The sequence below is a fragment of the Heptranchias perlo genome, chromosome 19, assembly GCF_035084215.1.
Source record: "Heptranchias perlo isolate sHepPer1 chromosome 19, sHepPer1.hap1, whole genome shotgun sequence".
Classification (NCBI taxonomy): domain Eukaryota; kingdom Metazoa; phylum Chordata; class Chondrichthyes; order Hexanchiformes; family Hexanchidae; genus Heptranchias; species Heptranchias perlo.
In genome coordinates, this window is record NC_090343.1 from 45,387,135 (window position 1) to 45,414,392 (window position 27,258).

Consider the following 27,258-nt stretch of genomic DNA (forward strand, 5'->3'; position numbering starts at 1 on the left):
GCATTTATATAGCACCTTTAACATAGTTAAACATCCCAAGGCACTTCACAGGAGCATAATCAGACAAAACATCGATACCGAGCCAAAGAAGATGTTAGGATGGGTGAGGAGAGAGAGGTGATGAGGCAGAGAGGTTTAAGAAGGGAATTCCAGAGCACAGGAGCTAGACGGCTGAACAAGGTATAAATTCTATAACTATTAATGCATTACTCATAAAATGAACAACAAAATCTTCCCAACATTTGATAAAAGTTTTAATATGAATAGAATTGGTCAATAAAGTTAAACAATTTGTCTCTAACAGATTAGGAATTTTGCAATTTTTCTGTTGAAGAATAAAAGGCAAGGAAAAAAATGTGAAGTAACTTTTAATTTTGACCAGTGCAAGGGTAATATTTATAGATTTGAATAAACTTCTCAAGGCAACATTAAAACCAGATTTCTGTCTCACAGCTGTAAAAAATGCATCTGGGTAACGCTGTGAATTAAATTCATACTGACCAGAAACTAAACCCACAAGTTTTAACAAACTCATGAAATTAATCAAAAACAGCAGCCATTCAAAAAAGATGACTCCACAGCAGTGCTGTCCACATCCTCACTGCGCTTTCCAGCTTGACTTCATCTCTCAACAGATTGATTTGCAAAAAATGATACATTATTTCTGACTGGCTGCACATGAGCTAGCAAGAGATTTAAAAAGGTAACCGTGGGGAATTTCCCAGTGCTGAGCTGCCCCACAAGATTGACTCCATTACACTGAATACTCCCTCTATATTATTTTAGATGACTGTACAAAAAGTTTGAGAAGACTTGCATTTATATAGCATCTTTCACTACCTCAGGATGTCCTTAAGATTACAAACAAAGATTACAGAAATGAGTCCTCATCCATCTCAATGGATTGCTATAATAAACTAATGCAATCGCCATTGTTTTTTTTAAGCTAAATAAAGGTGCATTCACATCTGTATCGATGCGAAGATGCTTCGTTTCACACAGAGCCTTTATTATTGTGTAAATACAGCCTGAATTTGGAGTCGGAGCCCCACAGAACAAGGCTCCTTGGGGAAGCTCGTCTAACTCAGCTTCACTTTGGAGTCAGTTCAGGCCTTAACACCAGATTTACACTCCACACGTTTAGCACCAGTGTGAAGCTAAAACCACTTCATCCCAGCACTAAACTTGTCGTGTGAATGAATGGCAGGATGAAACTGGTAAAATCTTTACTGGAGCATATAATTATGTACTATCTTGTCTTTGTGTCGATCAGTCTTGGCAATATTAGCATGTTGAATGGTTAAAAACTTAGCGAGAAATATTTTAACATAACTCTCAATATAAAGTTACGTTATGTATTTTCTTACTTTACCTTTACCTGGCCTTTGTGTATTTTTGAACAGAGAAAGTAGTTACAAAGACAGAAACAGTCGTTCCTCATTCCCAAAGACCAAAATATTTTTTTCCTCTAAAAAGGCATTTAGCATTCCCTCACTGCAAATTTGTTTAAGTGCAACAGTGGTTTTAACAATCTTTCAACAAGATCTTTTATAATTAAAAACAAAAGCCATTTTGAAAGTCTGTTTTAAAAGGGAGTTGACGACACTGTTGGAATTTTTTTTGCGAAGAAAAACTGAAAACTGATACAAATTTTGATTTTTTTTCCTTCAGGATATAAAGTTTCCCAGTGCCAGACAAATCTTAAAATCAAATGAAAACATGACAAAAAGCATCAGGCTCGTTCCAATCAAAAGTTCTTCTAGGTTTTAACTGACTTGAGTTAGGAGAATATGAGTGAAGGCACTGACGTTCAGTTTACAACAAACTTTAAACGTTTTCCTGGATCAAAAGCATATCTCAGCCTCAAGGAGAGAGAAAAAAAAATTGCCAACCAGAGTAGAAGCTGGTGAAAAAGTACGAGTCTGTCCTAACAAATGCCTTCAGATAATCCACTTTTACAAAATCAAAATTCCTCCCTCTGCCCCCACTGCAAAGAAATGCTGCTGTTGCTAAGTTTTCCCACTTTATCCGACTTGTATTTACAATCTATGGCTAAAAATAGCAACAAATGATCCATTTATAACTCAGGACGTGGTCTGCTTTCCAACCCAGCACCGCCTATAATTTGAGTTCCTTACATTCTTCAGGAATGAAGTCAGCCATTCATTTAAAGAGACAGTCACTCCAAGTGACTCTTTCTCCACTCCCCCCCCCAGTTCACTTTTTGTTTCACCAAAGCTAAAAAAAAAATCAAACACAAATTTTTAAAAAAGATTGAATGTTCAGTTCTACCAAACACAGAAGCTATCAACAAAAAGAGGATTTCTTTGAATTCTAACGAAGCTTAAAATCCATACTATTGATCAGGAATTATCACTTTCTTCAGCTTATAGCTAGTATTCTTTTTGCATTCCCTTGTCCTTGCTACATCTCCCCCCTTCTCCTAATAAAACACCCTTTCCTCAGTGTAATTCTAGTAAGATTTTACTCATCACTGGAGAATTTAGAACAAAATCAGGAGACTGCGGAGGACGAACCAGCTAGCCTTCATCTCCACGTTATATGACTCAATTCGACAAATTATTGAACAGAGTGCATTATTAGAGTTTGCAAAGTCTGTCTGCAAACCAGCAGGGGAACTACACCTTTATCAGTAATCCAATCTGTTTTTCCTCCTCTCCTGAAGGTACTGACCTTTGCTTGGGTACGGTTTAAAAGCACCAGTTTGGCCAATTGCCATTCTGCAGCTATGAGCCTAGACAGTGAACACAAGCAGGCTATTGAACTGTAGGGGCCATCACAGCTAGCTCAATTCTGTGCTTACCCAACAGCCACAAGTGTACTTTCCTGCAGGGGTAAATGGATAGTTTTAGGAAGCATGAACATTGGCTGCTTTTTCTCCTCCCTGGGCAAGGAGCACCAAGGCCAACTGTACTACTGGAACTTACATTTATAGATCACCTGTAACATAGGAAACATCCCAAGAGGGGAAAAAACAGACTCAAAGCCAAAAGAGAGATTAGCAAGGGTGACAAAAAGCTAGTCTTTAAAGACTATTAAAGGAAGAGAGGGAGGGGGTTGGAGGGGGTGCGGAAGAAGCGAATTCCAGACTCTGACCCAAGCAGCTAAAGCTACAACCGCCAATGATGGCGCACAGGAGGTTGGAGTCAAAGGATTGGAGAGTTTGGCAGTGTTATGGGGCTTGGGAAAGTTTCAGGAGATGGGGAGGGGCAAGGCCATGGTGTGATTTAAACACAAGGATATGAATTTTAAATGTGAGGCACTGGGGGATCAAGAGCTAATGTAGATCAGCAATGATGGGGTGATGGCAAACCGAAACTAGTATGTAACAGAATACAGATAGCAGAGTTTTGGAGGAGCTGACGTCAATGGAGGTTGGAAAATGGGAGGCTGGCCAGACAAGCATTGAAATAATCAAGTCTGGAGGTGACAACGGCATCGATAAGGGTTTCAGCAAAAGCTGGGCTGAGGTAGGGACAATGTTATGGAATTGTAACTAGGCAGTATTTGTGATGGAGAGAATATGGGGTCAGAATCTCGGCATCCTGTTCGATCTCCAGCTAAGGTAGCAAACAGTCTGAGACAATGGCCAGGGGGAATTGAGTTGGTGACAAGAGTAAGGAGTTTGTAGCATGGCGTCAAAACAATGGCTTCAGTCTTCCAAATGGTTAGATGGAAAAAGTTACAGCCCAACCAGAACTGGATGTCGGACAAGCAGTCTGACAGCACGGAGGCAGTGAAGGGATTGAGTACGGGGTGGAGGTGTAGAGCTGGGCGTCTTTGGCATACATGTGGAAGCTGACCCCTTGGGTTGAAATGATATTGCCAAGGGGAAGGATGTAAGTCAGGAATAGCAGGTTGGATCCTTTGAGGAGTCCCAGGGTGGGAAAAGATGCCATTGCTAAAAATACTCTGGCTACAATCAGATAGGCAAGAATAGTCCCATGGAAGTGGGCAAGAGGAGAGGCAGTGGAGGAGGATAGTGTGATCAACTGTACCAAAAGATGCAGAGAGGTCAGAGATAATGTACCACATGTATAGTCACAGAATGTTGACCACGACTGGTTATGGCCATTTTGGTGCTGTGGAAGGAGCAGGAACTTGACTGGAAGGATTCAAGCAGGAAATTGCAAAAAAAAAATCCAAGGACTACACAGAGAAAGGAAAGCCATGCAAATTCACTCTCAGGTATCACCTGGTAACTAGTCACAGAGGAGTAGAGGCCTCACAGCTGGTCACCAGCCTACAATCTAACCAGGACAGCGAGCATACCGGAAAGGGGCAAAAACAATATGACTTTCACAAGCAGATGGCAAATGGTGCTTTGTAATTTGTCCATCCCAACGAGGTGAACAAAAAATGGCTAATTTCATTTATGTGGCAATAAAAAGCACTTGGAAACTAATAGTGAAAGTGAAAGATGGACAGATAAAACCTTTCTCCTTCTCTCTCTCTCTCTGGCACTGTGTTTCTGCATCCCTTGTCGCAATTTGAGGTAAATTCTATTTTTTTTAAAAAAGGTGTTATTCAGAAAAAGAATGTGTTTGTCGTAGGGATTGGCAATTAATTTTCTGGCTTCCAAGAATTTGGGGAAATTCTGGAGCTCCTTCCTATTTCAGTTATCAACAAACCCTTTAGTGTATTAGAATCCCATTAGAACAAAAACATTTCATTGACTGCTGGGGGTTGAAGTTAACCAATTTTGGTCCCTTTACCTTCCCTGAAATTTTTTCACTGCCAGCATTTCCAAAGCTTTTCAGACTATCCCATGACACAGAGCAGCATACGTTCCCCACTTTCCTCCCCACCCCCCAACACTTCCAGTAATACCGACATTATTCATAAAACACTCACTTTTGTATATTATGAGGTGCTTTTAACCTTGCAATCTTATCAAATGCAATGCAGAAATCACAAGAGCCTCCACTGACTGCAAACTCTGTACACATTTAAACTTGTTCTGGATTACTCTGTCAGAAGGACAACTTTCCCTTATATTTATTCCAGTAATCAAGTTACAAACAGCCTCAAACTTACATCTGCATTGTCAATTATTGTATGGAATGTAGCTGCTCTTAGTCCAAGCCTTGTGTTTCAGTGCCGTAATGAAGGAATGCTGCATTGTTCGAGGTAACATCTTTCAGATTGGACGTTAAGCCAAGGCCCCATCTCTCTGTTCAGGTGGATGTAAAAGACATCCTATACGAAGAGCAGGGGAGTTCTCCCGCTGTCCCGGCCAACGTTTATGCCTCAATCAACATCTCCAGAAACACATTAACTGGTCATTTATCGCGGGATTATTTGAGAGTCCTTATTGTGCACAAATTGGCTGCCAAATAAGTGAGTACACTTCTAAAGCAATTAATTGGCTGCAAAGCACTTTGGGACATCCTGAGGATGTGAAAGGCGCTATACAAGTGTGAATTCTTTCATTCTTTCTTGGTAGCTGCAACCCAAGAAGCACGAGGTGCAGGGATCAGGGGTTACAGTTATGAAGTGAGATTCAAGAAGGTGGGGCTGAGAAGGTTATGAGGTGACCAGATAGAAGTCCTCAAGATTTGAATACTGACAAGATTGTTTTCACTTATCTGCGATTCAATGAGAGGACAAAAATTTAGAATAATCACAAAAAGGATTAAAGAGAAGGATCAAAAAAAAATTGCTTTATTGTGTGTGTTTGGAATGTAGAGAACCACAAATCGAGTCAAAGCAGAGTTCATAAATTCTTTTAAAAATGAGAACTGGACAGTTGCTGGAAAAAGATTAATTTTGAAGGGCACGGGGAGCAAGCAAGAGAATGTAATTAGAGTTAGTGGCTGATGGGAAAAACCAACACTAGCACAGACTCGATGGGCCAAACGGCCCTTTCTTGTGCCCTAACATTCTACAAGTATAAAAATCTTGCAGAACTGCCCTGAAATGGATATGGACTATAGATGGAATATTTTTAGACTGAACGATTGACGACATTAATGCAGTGTGAATATTTTCTTCAACTTCAGTAACAGATTGAGATGAAAGTCTGGTGTGCCCTCCTAATTCCCAATGATGGATGAATGCAGTCCTTGTGTTGCTGCTAAAGCTTCTTCCCTTTCCCCCACCCACTTGAAGCTTACATAATGCCCACTTGCTTCATCACAAACAAAACTTTTCTTTCTAACAGTACAACTTTTTGGGCGATTCACTTTGTAGCACACTAGATTGGTGCAGCATTAATAAACAAATCACCTTCCCTAATGCTCAGTTGAAAAACGTGCTGATAAAGATGGGGTGCGGCAGTGTAGTGGTTATGTTGCTCGACTAGTAATCCAGAGGCGCAGACTAATAATCCAGAGAACTTGAGTTCAAATCCTGCCGTAGCAGTTTGAGAATTTGAATTTAATTTAAAAAGTCTGCAAATAAAAAGCTGGTCTCAGTAAAAGTAACCATGAAGCTGCTGGATTGAAGTTAAAAACCCAACTGGTTCACTAATGTCCTTTAGGGAAGGAAAACTGCCGTCCTCGCCCTGTCTGGCCTACATGCGACTCCAGTCCCACACCAGAGAGCAATCAACCAGGTTGAAGTGGCCTAGCACACCACTCAGTTGTATCAAACCACTTTGCGCAACAATAAATGCTGGCCTCGTCAGCGACTCCCATATCCTGAGAATTTTTTTAAAAAGCGAACAGAACAGAGTTTGAAAGTCCCAGGTTCAGTGCAGAGTTAGTCGTTCTCAGCTGGGACTGTATAGTTGGCCTCAGTGCCCTGGACTAAGAGGAGAGAAAATAAAAATCAGATTTCCTACTCCTGAGCACTATCCAGTAACCCTGCTGGAATGTGTACTAATGGAGCACTGGTTCAAACTCAACTATGATGCCTCCCCACTATTAAATAGCCTGTCAATATTTACTGTGTTCTTTGGTGGTGATCTTGTCTCACACGGATATACAGCCATTTTGGGACGATGAAGAAAAAGAGAAGCTTGACACAGAATTGGAGAGTCATCCTGGGCCACTTTTAAACATCTAGTTACACAGCTACACCGACAGGTCCGGCATCAACAACAACTTACATTTATTTGGCACCTTTAACGTAGTAAAACGTCCCAAGGCGCTTCACAAGAGCTTAAGCAAACACAAATTGACACCGAGCCAAAGGAGGAGACATTAGGACACGTGACCAAACGCCTGGTCAGAGGTAGATTTCAAGAAACATCTTTAAAAAGGAGAGAGGTGGAGAAGCTTAGGAAAGGAATTCCAGAGCTTAGGGCCTAGATAGTTAAGGCACGGCCACCAATGGTGGGGTGAAGAAAGTCAGGGATGCACAAGAGGCCAGAATTGGAGGAATGCAGAGTTCTTGGAGGGTTGTAGGGTTGGAGGAGGTTACAGAGATAGGGAGGGGCAAGGGCATGGAGAGATTTCAACACTAGGAAGAACATTTTAAATCTGATGCATTCGTGGACCAGGAGCCAATATAGGTCAGCGAGCACAGGGGTGATGAGTGAGCAGGACTTGGTGCGAGTTAGAATACAGGCTGCAGAGTTTTGGACGAGCTCAAGTTTGTAGAGAGTGGAAAATGGGATGCCGGCCAGGAGAGCGTTGGAATAGTCGCGTCTGGATGTAACAAAGGCATGGATGAGGGTTTCAGCTGCACATGGGTTGAGGCAGGGGCAGAGATGGGCGATGTTACAGAGGTGGGGAGCAGGCGGTTTTGGTGATGGAGAGGATATGGAGTCTTAGGTTGCCAGCTCTGTTTGGACATATTGCTGGAGGTTTCATCACATGACCTCCTGGCTCCAACTGCCCCAACCCCACACTCCCACCATTGGTCACCCAACATGTCCATCCTCATGATGCCCCACCTTTCTATGCCAATTGGAATGTGAACAGACTCTTCATTACCCGATTGGAAGATTCTTCACTGTCAGTCAATTTAAATTCAATTAATTAAATAAAAATCTGGAATTAAAATACTAGTATCAGTAATGATGGCCATGAAACTACCAGATTGTCGTAAAAACCCATCTGGTTCACTAATGTCCTTTAGGGAAGGAAACCTGCCGTCCTTACCCGGTCTGGCCTATATGTGACTCCAGACCCACAGCAATGTGGTTGATTCTTAAATGCCCTCTTAGGGATGGGCAATAAATGCCGGCCTTGCCAGCGACGCCCACATCCCGTGAACGAATAAAAAAAAGTCAACAACCTATTTTCCCATGTCCAATATTTATATAACTAATATACAAAAGTGTTCAAAGAAAAATTTTTTTTAATTGTTTTTATTGCCCCAATGATTTTTCTCCTTGGTTGCTCACAGCAGTGTGTCCTGGAGATTAGTTTTTAAATTCCTGGAGACTCCAGGGCAATCCTGGAGGGTTAGTAACCCTAATGGAGTTGGAAGCTCAGCTCATCAAGTCCAGCAACCTTCTGCTTGGAGGTTGCAAGACTGGGGGAAGGGGAAGTAACACCTCAAGAATAAATCCTATTTCAGATGGGATTTCTATCCAGACTGATGGGATGAAAATCTCCATGGTCTGCTGGCTGTAAAAGGTCATGTGAAAAGCTTCAATCCATTTCCTGGTGCACTTAACTCCTAAACACAGAGGCTACTGGTGTGGGAAATGGAAAACATACTGGTGCACTCCTGGGGCTGAGGCAAAGTGTAGGGAGCCTCACCATCTATCTAATCAGAGTCGGGACTGCTTCATGCCTGAAATGGGAAAGTGCTCCACTTCACCTACAAGTACATGGTTCAACGAGAAAGGAGACAACAACTTGAACAAACAGAATTTCTGGATCCTTCAAAAATGTTTTTCATTACAACTAGAATCTGAAAGGGTTAAAAGGTTGGACTCGCCCCCACACAGAAAAGTGCTTTTGTTAAAAATAGCTTAAATAGGCAGACTGTCTGTCTATTCTCCACTCCAAACATCAAGAGCCTCCCTAGCTTTGTCCACACAAGGTGATTAATTTCCAATTTTTAATTTTGTTGTTGCTTCCAGCAATACCAAGACGTAAGGTGTTGGATTAAGTGCTGCTCCGCGGCTAATAAATACCATAGAGGTTTTCCAGAGAAAGAAAGCAAAATATAAAATGAAACAATGAAATGGCACGGCGTATGACTGAAAATAATCAAAAAAAAAACATTCAAATGGCTGTATTTCCACAAACAACACACTGATAGAGCTCATCCTTCATAAAGTAGAGAACATTTGGCTCAAACTTAAACAGCTCTTATTAACACCAGAATCATGAAGACAAAGTCCATTTTGGCCTTTCCCCCAGTACCTAATGGCATCACAGCAAAAACAATAGTCGTTCCCAAAAAACAGGATGCACTCCCCCAGTTCTTAATGCTCAACCTATCGTCATTCACCTTGGCCTGGTATATATGTCACTTAGCCAGTGAAATCATAGAATGGGGGGGGGTGGGGGGTGGTGAGGGGGGAGTCCGGAGAAAGGGGAAGGGGAATAAAAAGCCATTTTAATCCCTGGTCTTTGCTGAGTTAGCCAATCCTTGACTCGCAGTTGGAGAGCTGTAATTGGTCTCAGCAGCCTGTGCTAAGTGAGGGGGGGAAAAAAAAGAGATCACAAATTAAAGCTAAAAAGTACTCTATGTTAACTGCTCATTGATTTGCATATAAAATTTTGTGTATTCATTTGACTAAATGGTGCTTTATCACATTGGTGACTTGTGCCCCTATGCTGGTTGCTCACTGACATTTCCTACACAAACTAAAATGAAGTCTCCAGCATGTTGCAACACAACTCTTAGTGTCTCTGGAATTTTCTATCAGAAGGTGAGGGCCTGGAAATTCTGACGAGACCATTTTTGGGGGAACACACAGGGAATCTGAATGGTAAGGCCTGAGGCGCACCCGATTTCGGGCCTTGGGTCTCACTTCCATTGCGCCGGTGATCTACCTGCCACTGTCCACAGCGAAGCAGGATTGAAGATCAGGTTGCTGCGATGCCAGCAACGGTCCTCAGGTAAGTGAGGAAGGGGGGCAATCGGGTCGGAGGTAGTGGTGGCTGGGTTTGGGCAGAAAAAGAGAGAAGCGGCTACTTGTTTTCTTTGGCCTTCTCTTCCTGGCCCCACAGTCAGGTGGAGAAACTTCCTTTGTTGGTTGCGGCCCTTTAAGGATTGCCTGTTGGGCCGCATGTAGACCTAATTGTTCTTCCCCCCCCCCCCACACCGCCGCCAAGCCACCAAGTGCATCCGGCGCCACTCAGGGTAAGCCAATCCTGCAGTGGGGGCCTCAAGCAAGCATTCGACCTCTTATTTGCATATGCAAAGGGTCAAAGACCTGTTTCAGGCGTGGGCACCGCATGGAGATTTTTTTGTTCTTTACCAATATGGCGGGCGGCACACTTCCGGCTCATAATGAGAATGTGCTTCCTGCCCGCCATATTGGAAACGCAGGAGTCTATAACGTACCCGAAAAAAAGGTACTGCGTGGCTGAATTTCTAGGCCGAGGTCTCTTCTGTCCTCCAGCTCCCGCTTGCATATTACAGAAAAAGGTGCCTTAGCTTGTGCCAGTTGAAAACACAAATTCCTTTTTTCCCCACAAGCTGGTTGTAATTATAACCTCCTTAGCATCCATTTAGAACACGGAAATTTATAATGCAATGTTAATAGGTTTAATACACATATTGGACCACTCAGGAATCTCATAAAACATTTATATTGCTTCATCGTGAATTTCAATGCAATGAGGTTCAAACACTTATTAGATGCTCCAAATTGTCATAAATTAAAAACAGGGAAAATTAGCCACATTCACCCAGTTCCACTGATGATAAAATTGTGACGTAGCTCTAGAAATAAAGTGTCAAAGCCAAATTTTTAACCCAACAATTGATTAGCAGAAAGGGTTTGCTGTTGTGTTAAACAAGTCAAAAAACAGTGATCCTCACCAGCTGGTATGCTAGTTTTAATTCAACTATTTAACTATTGTTACTGACATTAATCCAGCTCTCTTACATGGTTACGGTCAGTAACTCTTCCCAGCCAGTTCTCATAATGACTAAATAGGCACAGCCTGTTTAAATAAAAATATCCAGAAGTCAGAGCTTGAGAAAAATGCTAAAACATGTTGCTAAATCTCTATATACTCAAGTATTTTTCTTTTAAGTAATTGAGATTTCCACTTTTCTGCACAGTTTATTTAAGTATAAAATGCACGCTCTAAATTGACAAAACATTTGATAACCCAGATTTTAAAATTGCTGAGTGTCCCTTTTGAGTAACCTCATTGACCAGGCAGTAACCACAAGACTGATCCAATTGATAGGTGTCTGTTTTTACCCTTCTTTTCATCAAGTTCCAATGCCACCCCCTCCCCCATCCCATAACTACAAAACTCTCTGGCCAAAGCAGCTGAGAGGACATCTAACAAGCCTCTGCCAACGATGTTCTGAGAGTGCTCACTGGGAGGCATTCAACATCAGTCTCGCTAACGGGAGCTTTCCCCTCCCCTCCATGTTTTTGTCCACCTTTACTGAAGACACTGCCTTCAACAGGATCATCGGCTTCCCTCACATTTAAGTGACCATTCCTCACGTGCACACAGCCATCAAGCGTCAGAGGATATTCAACCTCGAGGGACGTAAAGCAAAGCCCAATTGTGTGCTCATTTGATGTCCATTCACAGGTACCAGAAGGGGGTTCGCTGAACTCTCGTCGCAAGTGAGAACTGTGACTGAAATTTTCCTTTCCCAGAATCGCTACAACCAATTATTGTGCCTCAGTTGCCAGTCGGGGAGGGAGGGGAATGAATAAAAATCCTTAACAGGACTTGGTACATAACAGGATATGCAATGACTCTGGGAAGGTGCCATTGAAAAGAACTCCTCCCAACTGGTTACGTGCAACATAAACTTTATAGAATCATACAGCACAGGAGGCGGCCATTTGGCCCATCATGTGTGTGCTGGCTCTTTGAAAGAGCTATCCAAGTAGACCCATTCCCCTACTCTCTTCCCCATAGCCCTGCAAATTGATCCTTTTCAAGTATTTATCCAATTCCCTTTTTAAAGATTACTGCCTCTACCACCCTTTCAGGCAGTGCATTCCGGATCATAACAACTCACTGCGTAAAAAAATTCTCCTCATCTCCCCTCTTGGTTCTTTTGCCAATTATCTTCAATCTGTGTCCTCTGGTTATTGAATCACCCACCAGTGGAAACAGTTTTTCCCTTTCTACTCTATCAAAACCCCTAATAATTTTGAACACCTCTATTAAATCTCCCCTTAACCTTCTCTGCTTTATATAGTGGTGATGCAGCAAGAGAGTTTCTTACAAGTCAACCAGGACAAAAGAAATAACAGAATATAAATGACATTCAACCAACAATCTTCTATCTGCCCAGTTACTGTCTGAAATAGAGTTTGAAAATGCTCGAGAAGAAAGCAGCACTGAAGACGGGCGCCAAAAAAGCCTTGAATAAACTGCCAGCAAAGGGCGGCAAGAAGCGGACAAAGTCGAGGAAGAAGAATTACCCCATCACTACAAAGTGATGAAGCAGGTTCACCCCAACACAGGCATCTCCTTCCAAGGCCACATGCATCATGAACTAACTTTGTGAACAATGTTTTTGAGCGCATCGCAAGTGAGGCTTCCCGCCTGGCTCAACAAGCATTCGACCATCAGCTCCTGAGAGATCCAGAGCATCGTGCACCTGCTGCTGGCTGGGGAGCTAGCCAAGCACGCCATGTTGGAAAGGACAAAAGCGGTGACCAAGTACACCAACTCCAAGTGAAACTCCACAATGTACTGGAAAAACACAAATGGGCTCAACCTACACGAACTGGATTGGAAAGATATCTCAAGGACTAGCAATCACAAAGAAACTGCAAAAGATCTTCATCGGTACCCATTGTAAACTCTGCAAAAACTATCCCAAGCTTAATTTTAAAAATAGATAAAAGCACAATATTGTGGTAGAGAACAGAATGTAACGGTGGGACCGGGAACGTACACACAGGTCAGCACAGCGACTTCTCATCACTGACTGTTCTTTATGCCCGTACTGTTTTGTTAAAACCATCCAAAAACACTATCTTCCATTCTGTATGCCTAATAGCCCATGTTCACAGACACGGAAACTGTGTGGATTTAGTTTCTAATTCAGAACCAGTTGGCCTCAGTTTTGCAAAAAGGCCTCTCACAATCTCTCTCTGGGGCAAACTAAAATGTACGTTTTGATAAATAAATGTTCGTTACATTCCTTTTTGGGATTAATACCTCTACTGATTTTTGTTTTGTTACAGTGTAACAGCTTACGGTATCTCCCATTCCCCAATTGGGTCCCTCCATAACGCACATTATCCACAGTCTGGAATTGGCTGAGATGCACAAGGTCAAGCATCGTGATGAGAGATCCAATTTTCCCCTCATGTGGAAAGCTCCAGACCCTACAGAAATACCATCAAGACATTCAATTTCGTGTTGAACTCCAGATTCTAGCAGTCAGCCATCACTCAGTGGTAGCACTCTCACCTCGGAGTCAGAAGGTCATGGGTTCAAGCCCCATTCCAGAGGCTTGAGCACAAAATCCAGGCTAACACTCCCAGTGCAGTACCGAGGGAGTGCTGCACTGTCGGAGGTGCCGTCTTTCGGATGAGGCGTTAAACCGAGGCCCCGTTTGCCCTCTCAGGTGGATGTAAAAGATCCCATGGCACTATTTCGAAGAAGAGCAGGGGAGTTCTCCCCGGTGTCCGGGTCAATATTTATCCCTCAACCAACATCACTAAAAAAATTATCTGGTCATTATCACACTGCTGTCTGTGGGAGCTTACTGTGCACAGATTGGCTGTATTACAACAATGACTACACTTTAAAAGATTGGCTGTGAAGCGTTTTGGGACATCCTGAGGTCATGAAAGGCACTATATAAATGCAAGTCTTTCTTTCACCTGTCCCTTAACATTTTCGTTTGCTACATCATCCATATTTGTAGCCTATGGAGTGCATTGCCGATTTAGTACAAATCAGGGCAGTTTAATACTCTGCACTTACTTCCACCCACGAGGACCTGACTCAGCCTGCCCCAAAACTAACTTCACAGGAACCCTTAGAGCCAGCAGAGAGAAGAGTCCGAGCTCGACTTCATTCCAAGTTCTGGAGGTAAGTGGCCAGTTCAATAGCTCAGGGGCTAGCCAAGTTGCACGTTGCTTTGAAAAGAATCTACAAATATAGTAATCACTGTGCAAGACGATCATACAACTTTTTGAGTCCAATACAAGCATTGCCATATTAGCATTTATATCAGGTCTGTTTAAAAAAATGTCTTCTTACACTGCAATATTCCAGAATGGTTGCTGGATGCAAATTAGATAGATTTCTTTCAGAAAATAACATTTTGGGATACGGTATATGAGTAATTTGAGACATGACATGTGGTAAGTGTAATGTGCTTGGGAGGAAAAAAGTGACTTTAGACCTATGGTTCCCAAAGCTCTCCATCACTGGGAGTTTTCCTCATCTCATGTCTGGATCTGTTATAGACTAATTGCTATGATTAGTTAACAACTCCATTATCATTGTATCATGCGACTACCGGGACAGTAGAAGACGAACTAGATGGAACTTAGTCTTTTTCCATCTAGCAATTCCTATGGATATAGTCTTAGAAACCCTGTCTAGGCTAAACACAGTTATAGTGTTGACAACTGCATTTATATGGGAAGGTACAACATGGATTTTTTTGAATACAAGGACACCTGTACGATAAGCATACCCCAAAATATCTGTCAACATTTCAATAAGTCAATTAGATGGATTACCTTTCTTTTGACATTGTGCAAAGCACAGTGCCCTATTTAAGCTTTTATTGCAACGATCATTCTTCATTATAAGTAATTACAGTAAACCCACAATGATACACTTAAGATTGAACAGTTAATGGTCTAGTAAAATTAAACTGGAGGTTCTGGATTTGATTGCCAAAATCTAGTTCTTCCCCTCCCTTATTTGCATAAACTATCCCAGTATATGAGGTTACAGCCTGCCAAACACTTAGGCAGTGGTGATGTTTTTAAACAATAACTTAAACGGGTATTCCGGAAGCAATTCCAGATCATCTTGTTGCAAGTTATATTAACAAGACTGTCTCAGCATGCAATAGTTCTGATTATTTCCATAGATCATAATGGGCAGAGGATATCATACAAACCCATTAAGCAGTCATTTACTAATAATCACCAACACCAATTTCTAGCCTTATATAGTTAGCAAGCAAGTCTAACCATCTTCTCATTATAAGTAATTGGTGATAATTGATAATTATAGTTTCTTAATGGACATAGGCAACATCAGAACCCTATCCTCCTGCTGGAATGGAATTCTCACGTAGTCTCTGCCCATTAAGAAACTATCGTGGACTGGCTCAGCCTGGTCCACAGATGACTGCTGTCCAAGCTGACTGCAGGGCTTCCAGTAAGTTTATCTGTATCATTAGAGATTATATTTGAGTGGCAGTAGATCTCTTTTTGGCTTTATGTCAAAGGGAGAGGTTGATAGGGCATCTTGAAATTGAGACCAATAGTGCAGGACACCGCTAAGATTGAAAAGTATAGAATCATACAGCACAGGAGGCCGCCCTTCGGCCCATTGTGCCTGTGCCAGCTCTTTGAAAGAGCTATCCAATTTGTCCCACTCCCCTGCTCTTTCCCCATAGATCTGAAGTTTCTTCCCCTTCAAGTATTTATCCAATTCCCTTTTGAAAGGGAAATAGGAAGATTTTCTTTTTAAAATCAAATTTTAATGGACATTTTTCAACTAGAAGACTCCTCTACCATTTACATATTACAATCTCAAAGCCCAATCTAAAATCATTAGCAGCACCCTCCCCTGCTTCGCTAAAAGTTCACAGTCTAATTTATAACTCGCCTTCACTATTATAGCTCTGTCAAAGACACATTAGCTTCATTATAAAACTCTCGTTACAGATTTCTTAGATACACCCAATCCTCACTATAAAGTTCTATGCAAGAAGTCCACTGAACCTTGGACACCATCGTTTTTGTGAATGGTGATGTCACGTATTATTCTAGGTTAGGTATAACAGGCTTTTCATTACAACACACAAAATGCTCAGCTCTCAGGTACAACTTTACAACAAGGGCACCATTTAGTTACCAACCTATGTCAAGTGTCAGCTTGGCTCAGTTGGTAGCACTCGCCTCCAATTTAGGAGGTTGTGGCCTCACTCTAGTCAGTACACAGGCACACCAATGCAGTACTGAGGGATGCTGTATTGTTACAGATAACATCTTTTGCATGAGCCTGTTAATCCGACACCCCGTCTGCCTATTCAGGTCGACCGAAAAGATCCGATGGCATTATTCGAAGAACATAGGAACGGAGTGGGCCATTCAGCCCCTCGAGCCTGTTCTGCCTTTCAGTGAGATCATGGTTGATCTGTATCTTAACTCCATTTATCTGCTTTGGCTCCATTTCCCTTAATACCGTTGGCTAGCAAAAATATATCGATCTCAGTCTAAAATTATTAATTGAGCTAGCATCTACTGCTCTTTGTGGGAGAGTTCCACACTTCTACCACCCTTTGCATGAAGGCTTGTTTCCTAACTTCCTTCCAGAATGGCCTGGCTCTGATTTTAAGGCTATGTCCCCTTGTCCTAGATTTCCCCACAAGCGGAAAAAGTTTCTCTCTTTCTACCCTGTCAATTCCTTTCAAAATCCTAAAAACCTCAATCAAATCACCCCATAACCATCTTTATTCCAGGGAATACAAGCCTACTTTATGTAATTGCTCCTCATAATTTAACCCTCAGAGCCCTGGTAACATTCTTGTGAATCTGCACTGCACTCCTTCCAAGGCCAATATATCCTTTCTAAGATGCGGTGCCCAGAACTGTACACAGTGCTCCAGATATGGTCTAACCAGGGTAGTTCTACTTCTGCCTCAACCAACATCCCCCCTCAACCAAAACCAATAAAAATCAAACAGTTTAACTGGTCATTTATATCGCGTCTGGACCCATCTTTTGTTTCTTCACTTGTCCCATTATCACCCTCTTTTGCTTTGCACCAACATCACTTTCTCATTTAATAACTACTGCCCTCCATCCTAACACCGATGTCTTCCTTTTGTTCTTTACCTGCCCCCACACACCTCTCTTTCCCAACCCCTGCCCCTCACTTTTCCCTCGCTCTGCATTTGCTTAAAAGCTGTTCATCGCTAAGATCTTCCTGTTCTGATGAAAGGTCAGCGACGTGAAACATTGGGCCCGATATTAGCACCCGCTATCGGGTGCGTTCCTGGCAGGGGGGGCTCCGAAAATCGGGGATTCCCGGAGCGGGTCGGGAGCCCGGCTCCAACCCGCCCACTTCCGGGTTCCCCAGTGGCGTGCTGACGCGCGCAGCCCCCACATGTGGGACTCCCGCAGGCAATTAAAGCCAGCGGGGTGTCACTTAACAATATTTAGTCTGCTATTTCAGGTCATTAACAGACCTGATTAAGGGATTATTTCAGGAGGGGTGGGATTTTAGAAACAACTGGGACCGTTTCCCGTACTGGGGGAAACACTCCCAGTTGAAATGGACGTGTTGCAGCTGTCAGCCTGTGGCAGCTGCAAAGGTCCATTTGACAGGTTGGGGGGCGTGGGGGGGGGGGGGGGGGGGAGACCCTCACTCATTGCAGGAGGCCACTCTGTCACTTGGGACAAAGTTTGGCCTCCACCACCCTCCTCCTGACAGTCAAAGTCACCAACCTGCACACTTACCCCGGGGTCCGGGGACATGTACTTACCTTGCGGACCCCCTCAAATGTGCATCTTCCGGATGGGGGCCGTCGTAGCTGCAGTCATGACCTCCTCGGAGGGCAAACAGCATCACCAGCCTCGCCGGCCACCTCTGACACGTGGAGCTCCACAACACAGTGCTGTGACACATCCACCTGCACAGCAGGAGGGAGGGCAACCGCAGAGAGAGATGCTTCACAGAGGGCACTACCCTCGCCACAGGGTCCACAGACCGAGGCTCAGCTTCCTGGACCTCTCTGAGCAGCAGTACACATGGAGGCTCAGAGTCACTTGACATGTAATCGTGGACATCTGTAGCCTCCTTCATGCCAAGCTGCTCCCGGGTGGCCCGAGCACCATCTCCTTACCTGTCGCTGTCAAAGTCACCACTGCCCTCAACAACTTCTCCTCCGCATCCTTCCAGGGTGCCACCGGGGACATCGCCGACGTCTCTCAGTCATCTGCACAAAAGAGCCCTGCAAATACACCTACACCCACTCTGCAGTGCCACAATGGGTGGCATCAGTTGTGGGTCTTCATTGTGATTCTCAGGAAAGGGCATTATTGCACAAATCAGACAAGATTCGCAAAGACGTGGCAGTCGTGATGCCAATATAATGTGATGTGAGTTGGTCAGAAATTAAATATAAGTCAAAACCATGACAAACCCTCAAACACCCTTGTGCATCCCCTTCATGCTCACGACACATTTGCCTTACGCTTCCTACTGCACATATGTGATGCATGCCCTGTGGCTGCAGCACAGGTAGTGGCAGGTTGAGTGAGGCTGACCGTGAAAGAGATGCATGAGAGGGTGAGTATGAGATAGAGCCATGAGATTGTATGAGGATTGGGTTGAGTGGTAGTGGCGGGATGAGTACTGGCGAGGTGAGTAAGTGCAGGTAAGATGAGGATGAGGTTTGAGTGGGTGTGAGGGGTGACGTGACAGAGTAGAGTTGGCAGTGCAGAAGGAGATGTGGGGTGGGGGCGGTGATGTGGCAGGCGGAGTGTAGGGGAATGAGTAAGTGTACTCACTTTGGCTGACCTACTTAGGTCATTGCAGCGCCTCCTGCACTGTATGCAGGTGCGCGATATGTTGGTGGTGCAGGTGACCTCCTCTGCCACCTCGAGCCAGGCCTTCTTGGTGGCAGAGGCAGGCCGCTTCCTCCCGCCCGCCTGGGCAGGGGGGGGGGGGGATCTCTGTCCTCCCCCTCCTCACCCCATCCAATGATACCTGGAGTGAGGCATCATTAAACCTGGGAGCAGCCTTCCCCCTGGGCTGCTCCATGCTGTAATTTTTCCTATTTCTTGCAGCAGTCAGTCAGTGGAGGACTGCCCCTTTAAATAGAGCTCCTCCAGCTGACAGACCTTACTGCGCATGCGCAGTCCGCCCGCCGCGCAGCTCAGCAGCGGGGAACCCGGAAGACCAGGTAAGTGGATCCAACATCCCAGCTGTAGTGCTGAAGACTTGTGCTCCAGAACTAGCTGCGTCTCTAGCCAAGCTGTTCCAGTACAGCTACAACACTGGCATCTACCCGACAATGTGGAAAATTGCCCAGGTATGTCCTGTCCACAAAAAGCAGGACAAATCCAATCCGGCCAATTACCGCCCCATCAGTCTACTCTCAATCATCAGCAAAGTGATGGAAGGTGTCGTCGTCAGCGCTATCAAGCGGCACTTACTCACCAATAACCTGCTCACCGATGCTCAGTTTGGGTTCCGCCAGGACCACTCGGCTCCAGACCTCATTACAGCCTTAGTCCAAACATGGACAAAAGAGCTGAATTCCAGAGGTGAGGTGAGAGTGACTGCCCTTGACATCAAGGCAGCATTTGACAGAGTGTAGCACCAAGGAACCCTAGTAAAATTGAAGTCAAGGGGAAACAGGGGGAAAACTCTCCAGTGGCTGGAGTCATACCTAGCACAAAGGAAGATGGTAATGGTTGTTGGAGGCCAATCATCTCAGCCCCAGGGCATTGCTGCAGGAGTTCCTCAAGGCAGTGTCCTAGGCCCAACCATCTTCAGCTGCTTCATCAATGACCCTCCCTCCATCATAAGGTCAGAAATGGGGATGTTCGCTGATGATTGCACAGTGTTCAGTTCCATTCGCAACCCCTCAAATAATGAAGCAGTCCAAGCCCGCATGCAGCAAGACCTGGATAACATCCAGGCTTGGGCTGATAAGTGGCAAGTAACATTCGCGCCAGATAAGTGCCAGGCAATGACCATCTCCAACAAGAGAGAGTCTAACCACCTCCCCTTGACATTCAACGGCATTACCATCGCCGAATCCCCCACCATCAACATCCTGGGGGTCACCATTGACCAGAAACTTAACTGGACCAGCCATTTAATTCTGTGGCTACGAGAGCAGGTCAGAGGCTGGGTATTCTGTGGCGAGTGACTCACCTCCTGACTCCCCAAAGCCTTTCCACCCTCTACAAGGCACAAGTCAGGAGTGTGATGGAATACTCTCCACTTGCTTAGATGAGTGCAGCTCCAACAACACTCAAGAAGCTCGACACCATCCAAGATAAAGCAGCCAGCTTGATTGGCACCCCATCCACCACCCTAAACATTCACTCCCTTCACCACCGGCGCACTGTGGCTGCAATGTGTACCATCCACAGGATGCACTGCAGCAACTCGCCAAGGCTTCTTCGACAGCACCTCCCAAACCCACGACCTCTACCACCTAGAAGGACAAGGGCAGCAGGCACACGGGAACAAAGCCACCTGCATGTTCCCCTCCAAGTCACACCATCCCGACTTGGAAATATATCGCCATTCCTTCATCGTCGCTGGGTCAAAATCCTGGAACTCCCTTCCTAACAGCACTGTGGGAGAACCTTCACCACACGGACTGCAGCGGTTCAAGAAGGCGGCTCACCACCACCTTCTCAAGGGCAATTAGTGATGGGCAATAAATGCTGGCCTCGCCAGTGACGCCCACATCCCATGAACGAATAAAAAAATTTTAAAAATTAGGCTGCGATCGCGCGCGGGACAGACTGATTTCACCGGGCGCATTACCCAGGCGCCCAGTCGCACCCCCCCCCACCCCGCCAAGAACCCGCAGCCCTCCTAATAGCGAGCCCATTAACTCTGTTTCTCTCTCCACAGATGCTGCCTGACCTGCTGAGTGTTTTTCAGCATTTTCTGTTTTTATTTCTATTGATCTCATTTATCTATTGCTTTCATTTATCTCATTTATTGTGTGAAAGACTTTGCTTTGTTCACCTTTTAGAAATGATAATCCGGGTCAAAATTAAGAGTCACTTGGACAAGTGTGGATTGATAAAGAACGGCCAGCATGGATTTGTTGAAGGAAAATCATGCCTAACTAACTTGATAAGAGTTTTTTGATGAGGTAACAGGAAGGGTTGATGAGGGCAACGCAGTTGATGTTGTGTATATGGACTTTCAAAAGGCGTTTGATAAAGTGCCACAATAGAATTATCAGAAAAATTGAAGCCCTTGGAATAAAAGGACAAGTGGCAGCATTGATACGAAATTAGCTAAGTGACAGGAAACAGTAGTGGTGAACAGTTGTTTTTCGGACTGGAGGAAGGTGTACAGTAGTTTTCCCCAGGGGTCGGTACTAGGACCGCTGCTTTTATTGATATGTATTAATGACTTGGACTTGGGTGTACAGGGCACAATTTCAAAATTTGCAGATGACACAAAACTTGGAAGTGTAGGAGAATAGTGATAGACTTCAAGATGATATAGACAGGCTGGTGGAATGGGCGGACACAGGGCAGATGAAATTTAACCCAGAGAAGTGCGAGGTGATACATTTTGGCAGGAAGAATAAGGAGAGGCAATAGAAACTAAATGGTACAATTCTAAAGGGGTTGCAAGAACAGAAAGATCGGGGGTTACATGTGCACAAATCGTTGAAGGTGGACGGACAAGTTGAGAAAGCAGTTAAAAAAGCATCGGGATCCTGGGCTTTATAAATAGAGGCATAGAGTACAAAAGCAAGGAAGTTATGTTGAATCTTTATGAAACGCTGGTTGGAGTATTGTGTCCAATTCTGGGCTCCACACTTTAGAAAAGATGTGAAGGCCTTGGGAGAGGGTGTAGAAGAGATGTACTAGAATGGTTCCAGGGATGAGGGACTTCAGTTACGTGGATAGACTGGTGAAGCTGGGGTTGTTCTCCTAGAGCAGAGAAGGTTAAGAGGAGATTTGATAGAAATGTTCAAAAAGTTATGAGGAGAAATGGTGATGTATAATTTCCACCTTGGAACAAACTTTATCCAAGTGTGGCTCAGTAAATTGCATACCAAGTAATACATTCTACTACTGAAACAACCCATCAACAAAAGTATGCAACCTCTAGTTCAGCGTCAGCCATGGCTCAGTTGGGTAGCACTCCACAGACTTGAGCCCATAATCTAGGCTGACGCTCCAGTGCAGTACTGAGGGATCTCTGCAGTGTTGGAGGTGCCATCATTCAGATGAGACATTAAACTGAAGCCCAGGCTGCCCTCACAGGTGGGTATAAAAGATCCCATGGCACTAATCGAAGAAGAGCAAGAAGTTCTCCCCCGGAATCCTGGCCAATATTCATCCCTCAATCAACATCACTAAAAAAAAAATTATCTGGTCATTTATCTCATTGCTGTCTGTGGGACCTTGCTGTTCAGGAATTGGCTGCCGTGTTTCCGACATTACAACAATGGCTACACTTCAAAAGTACTTAATTGGCTGCAAAACGCCTTGGGACGACGTGAGGTTGTGCAAGGCGCCATGGAAATGCAAGTTCTTTCCATTTGGAGGGGAAAAAATGGTTTCCAACAGGCACAGTTGCAGGAATTTCTGACACCCCAATCCCTGCAGTACTAACTGCAATGGGGAAAGAGCAGGGGAGTGGGACTAATTGGATAGCTCTTTCATCAGCCGGCACAGGCACAATGGGCTGAATAGCCTCCTCCTGTGCTGTAACAACTATGATAACTGGGACAGCCAGCTAGGCCCCCGCTTTTAAGCATTTCATTGCACAGTTCAGACAAACAGTGGCTGTTCTATTCATTGACAAAGCAGTCAAACAGATAGGGACGATGGGAGTCACATGAATGCTGGGAATAGCAATACTAATTACTGTGAACACATTGTGTAGGAACCCTTGTGGCCACTTGTGTTTTGCACCCTTGCTTACACATTACAGCCCTTTCACCAACAGTAGCAAATATACCTGAACAGAATGTCCCCAGGATGGTAGAAAGCCACAACACATCAAGACTTGTGCTGCTGGACTCTCATTTTAAAACAGGGGCTATACAGTATTGCTTCTATGTGGTTTTCCAGTACCAGAGGGGTTGAGTGGAGGGACACTTAACAAATAAGATGGGTGTCCCAAGATTCAAAATAAAAGGGCTTCCATTTATATAGCACCTTTCATAACCTCAAAATGTCCCAGAGCGCTTCACAGCTGATTAAGTACTTTTTTTTTGAAGTGCAGTCACTGTTGTAATGCAGGGAAACACTGCAGCCAAATTTCACATGACAAGGTCCCACAAACAGCTGCGAAATAAATCTGTTTTTTTTTTAAAAAGTGCTGTTGGTCGAGGGATGAATATTGGTCAGGATACCAGGGAGAACTCCCCCGCTCTTCTTCGAAATAATGCTGTCGTTTTTCGGGTCTAGAATCGGCACTGCAAGGACATTGGGTCTAGGGCCTCATCTCAATAATTTAGGTGTGCTGCCGCCCCCTGTGGGACCTCCACAGGGCAGCTTGCCCATTTGAAGAAATTAATATCAAGCCACTTGCCTCGCCAGCAGCGGCCCGAAGGTAAGTCCCGGGCCGAGGGGAACGAAGTGGCAACAGGTGGGGAACCGATTGTGAGTGCTGTAGTGTCGGGGGAGCACTCCTGCTCCTCCTGGCTCCACAGCAACAATTACTGATAGACTTTGTTTTAAATCTTGTATTTCATTAGCAGCCAATGAAGAATCCCAAGCGGAGCAGGTGTCGGGCCTGACAGCCAACCAATTTCAGTGAGGGAACCTAAATTAGGCATTAGGCCCCTCATTTGCACATGCAAAAGGTCCTAGCGTCCGTTTTAGGTGGCCACCTGGAGCGCCGACACCAATCTGGCAGCACCCGTATGCAGGCACTGATCGGGCATGGGACGTCGCAACCCAAAATTGGTCTTTTTTGCCCCCATTTTCTGCCTGGAAACAGGCACAACGAAGACCAATTTCTAGCCCCTTTTTCGGCATGTCAGACCCAACAGGCACTAGAATAGCAGTGTCACTGGAGTAGGGTGGACTGCTATGGACACAAGGCTAAGGTTTTTCTGCAGGCCTACAGGCCCAGCTAGATGATGTTGTGCATTTAGAACAAATTCTAAAAAGCACCCTTCCGCCATTAAGCATTCAAGGCAAACCCTGGGCTGTTAGCTGAGGGATTAATTAATATCACACCTCCTACCACAGAAGCCCTGAAATGAAAAAATAACTATAGAGATTATAAAACTGAGTAGGGAGATCACTTTTTTAAAAATCAGATTTTAAAAACTGATTTCCACTCAAATTCTTGCTTTTTGTTTTTAGGATGGTTAATCAGTTTAAAAAAAACCAATTTTTTCTCAATTTGTGAGGAAAAAAAATTCCCAGTACTTTACCAAAAAATTAGGTCCCGAGATGCTTATATGTTGCATCTGCGATGTCAGGGGACATGCTTTGTACGCTACAATAATGTCATGGATGTGATGTGCTCATGTTTCTAGACCCAGTATTTGGCAGAAAAAAATAAATGAATTTTGATTTGTTTTCAATATATAAAAGGGGATCTAAATCTAAGTATTGCTACATGGATTAAACTCTTTATACTGCAGCAAACATCAGCCTTTTATTCCTAGTTAAGTATGAAGGAAGGACAGCAGTGAACTAGCACTGTTACCACACAATGACAGTCCCCGGAAGACTGAGGTCGCCAATCAAAGGCCAACTCAGGTCACACACCAAGGCACTGTTGTTCACTAAAATCAAGATCGCAGCTGTTCTCCTGAGCATAATCTCCAACAGTTTTTGTACCCCACCATGATAATGGCAGTCAAGTAGTTGGACCCACAATAGGTACAGATCCACCAATTTTACTTTTAATTTGTAAAACAAACACCGATTAAAGGTTAAGGCGGGAGGGGGGGGTCTCATGGTTAGTCCATAAAAGTCATATCCATGGACTGCGTAAATAATTATGGGTTATCCTTTAGTTTGTCCTTACCAAGTCCTATGTTTGTCTTAAGTCTTAGTGACATTAAGTCCCTTTTTTTAAACTTGAGTTTCAGAGATGTTCAAAAGAAATACAGGTGTTTATGGGTTTTCTGGTGATAATTTTCCCCACTGATTTTTTTTCCTTTTTTAAAAAAAGCACTTAAAAAAAATACCTTGGGGAACCCTCCCCCCCAAAATTCCATGTTTTTAAATTGGCAATAAAAACTGGCTTTACTGATCCTTCATTATTGAGGAACACAATTATTTATTATTGCTCAACATGCTTGACAGGTTGACAACATCTGTCAGCTGGCTGCTATTTTTAGCAGTAGGGAGCCCCAAGCGGAAGAACTCTTGTTCTAACTAGATACTTTCTCATCCAAATTAGATACATTTCTTTCAGAAAATAGCATTTTGGGATACAGTATGAGTAATTTGAGACATGACCTGTGGTAATTGTAACATGCTTGGGAGGAACAAGTGACTTTGGACCTATAGTTCCCAAAGCTTTCCATCATTGGGGTTTTCCTCTCTTCATGTCTTGGCCGATTGTAGACTAAATCAATAAGAGATTGATAGCATGATTCAGCGATAATGCCAATCAGAAGGCGAACTAAATGGACCTTGGCCTTTTCTCGTCTTGCAATTCCAATGTTCCAAATGGGCATGTCCAGCAGAGGGGGAGAGGGTGGAGATCGAAATAAAGAGCTGCATTATACATGTCCAAGAATTCCATAGATCCATTGTTGGACTTCCTTTATGTGGACGAGGTCAGAAACTAAGCCTCAGAACTATGTTTGGCTTAGTTTGCCTAAATAATTAGCTTTGATATTACACAGAACAAAATCATTCTGTGAACAATGGGATACGAATCCCTATGTCAAATAAGAGTGATACTTGGAATGAAGAGACTTGACCAGGAGGAGACATTGGATGAATGTGGATTATATTCCTCGGCACTGAGATGCATTACAGGTTTTCAATTTTTCCCCTAGATATTCTCTCGGGGTCAGCGTCACTGATCACTCCTCCCATAAGTGGGCCTCATCTTCCCTAGGATCTGATGTGCACTTATTTCTGCCCAATGTCTAGATAAACAATAGCATGATCCAAGGATCATAACAGAGAGCCCTTGCTCTGTACACCGGCTATCGGCATGAACAATTCTGTCTTTACTGAAGGTGAACTGGATAAACCCTCTACCGAGATGAGGTACTCGCCTCAAAACAATGAAGCAGTTTGTTTAAAACAAACAAAATATAGTTAGATTGTATACTTCCTTACATTCCTCAGTACGTGAAAACAATAAAATGTAACTCGCTTTCTCTATTAAGTATGTGAACCTAAAACAGAAGGCAACTCACCGTTAACCCTTCAAGTATAATCAGCCCCAAGCCTTTGGACACAGACAACTTTGAGAAGCAGGATACCAAATCCACATGCAGGCGTGACTGAGAATGCCTGTGTGAACTGCCCCCTGAAGTCACAGAGGGTTTCAATCAAGGGCCTGTCCTTTTCTTGAAAAGGATCAAGTAGCTGTCAAAGTCATCACCTGTGTTGATGGTCCACACCTTGATAGGAAACCAAGAGGCTTCCAACAGTCTGCCTGGCTGGGTGAGCTAATTGATCTATTCCTGTTCATACATCATGGCTGGGGTTTCTTACCTCCACGTCTGGTGATGGAGCGTCGTTAATGTACTGAACGGCTATAGGGATTCTTCTCCTATTTTAAGTTAATAAGCAGCAATCAGAACAAATTTTAGATTACGTGCACAAATGTAATGGTGTCATCTACCCTTTAGCGCCATGGATGGGGGGTGAAGGCAGGGAAATCTATTCCCATTTTAAAAAGTTGCAAACACTAATGGTGTGAGATCCAAAACAGAAGTGAATGGAAAGAGTTGTATTCAGTCTCAGGCGCAGTGAGACGACATCACCCAGCATCAGGTACCAAGTTAAACGCAGTAGATGGCTTCTCACATTGAGTCTAACGGTGTTATTAAGGAAATCAGGTCCAAAACAGACAGGCACTTAGTTATTTCTTAACGCAGGTCAAAGGTGACAATCTGATGACATCACACCTTTACAAGTGAGGTTTTTTTTAAATACGTAAATGTGTTGTTCCCTCAGGTTAATGGCAGACATTTTAATCCAGCTGCAGTTCAATAAAACCAGCTTGTTCCTTACCACTGCTTATGCACACCTCCTAGTGGCCAGCTCATGAGGAGGCCTTGAAGTAAACCAGAACAGGCTGCATGCCTGCTCCC

General features: G+C 44.0%; 1 protein-coding gene across 1 annotated transcript in view; it reads right to left on the minus strand.

Annotated features, from left to right (window-relative positions):
* gnas (GNAS complex locus) overlaps positions 1-27,258 on the minus strand; it is a 282,461-nt gene that overhangs the window by 221,674 nt on the left and 33,529 nt on the right. The window lies entirely within an intron of this gene.